Source organism: Trichechus manatus, unplaced genomic scaffold (assembly GCF_000243295.1).
Source record: "Trichechus manatus latirostris isolate Lorelei unplaced genomic scaffold, TriManLat1.0 scaffold00045, whole genome shotgun sequence".
In the NCBI taxonomy this organism is placed as follows: domain Eukaryota; kingdom Metazoa; phylum Chordata; class Mammalia; order Sirenia; family Trichechidae; genus Trichechus; species Trichechus manatus.
Window position 1 is genome coordinate 18,169,057 of NW_004443981.1, and position 1,250 is coordinate 18,170,306.

Genomic DNA, 1,250 nt, shown 5'->3' on the forward strand with positions numbered 1-1,250 from the left:
GCGCCCGCCGATTCGCAGCGGCAGATTCGCCGCGGGCGCCGGGGCCGACACGGCAGCTCCCGCAAAGGGATAAGAGCCGTGGGCAGAGGCGGGGGACACAAAGACTCGAACCCGTGACCTTCGAGCCCGACTGCAGCCGCCGGGCCTCGGTACCCACAAACCAGTAGAACCAGCGGGCGGTGCGCTAGCGTCTGAGGGAGGAGTGAGGAGGCCGGCGAGGCGGGGCCTGCTGGGGCGGGACTTGATTGGGACAGGGTGGAGAGTGGTGGGCGGGGCCTTAGGGTGACGGGCGGGGTCTGGGGAAGGGGGCTTGATTGGTAGTAGTGGGCGGGGCCTTAGAGTGGGACTGGGAACGGGAGAAGTGGGCGAGGCCTTAAAGTAACTGGTAATCTGAGTGGGAGGTAATAGGTACTGGTGGGCGGGGCCTTGGAGTGGCAGGCCGGACCTGCGGGGGCGGGGCCTGACTTGGACCAGCAGGGCATGGTGGGCGTAGACTGGAAGGGGGCGTGGCTTGATGGATGGGGCCTGGGGGCGGGGCGGGGCGTCGAAGGCGGGGCCTTGGAGTGACGGGCAGGACCTGATTAAGATGGCGAGTGGTGGGCGTGGCCTTATCGGGTCGAGAGGCGAGGTGGGCGGGGCCGGGCGCGTGGGCGGGCACGAAGGGAGATGCCCTCCAAGAAAGGCCTCAGAGTTCCAGGGTGAAGACACCGACCCAAGGCCGCCAGCCCGCTGACCCAGCTCCTAAGCCTCCTGGAGGTGCCTGGACGCTCGCAATGCACCACCCAGTCAGCTAGTCGTCATTTCCCCTAGGACTCGCAGGCCCCTGGCGATTATCGTGGTGGTCACCTGCCCAGGGTGGACCCTGCTTGACGCCCGCCCGCAAATATCTGCGCATTCCTTTCACGGTGGCCACAAAACCCACAGAGTTCCTGGGAATGAACCCAAACAGAAATGTGCAAGACTACATTTCTTTAAATCTCTAGAGCTTCACTAGAGGATATACAGAAGATTAAATTAAATCAGAAAAACGCCCCTTCCCAGATCAGAACAAAGCTATAAAATCGAAAACTCTTCCCAAGTCGCTTTATAAAATCGATATAAGCCCAGTCAAAATGTCAATAGGATTTTCCAAAGACCTTGATAAGTCTGTCCTGATGGAAGAACTGTATCTTGAGCATTCCTGAACCTGTACTGTAACATGTTACTTCCCTAATAAACCCCATAATCGTATTATTTGTGAGTTCTGTGTG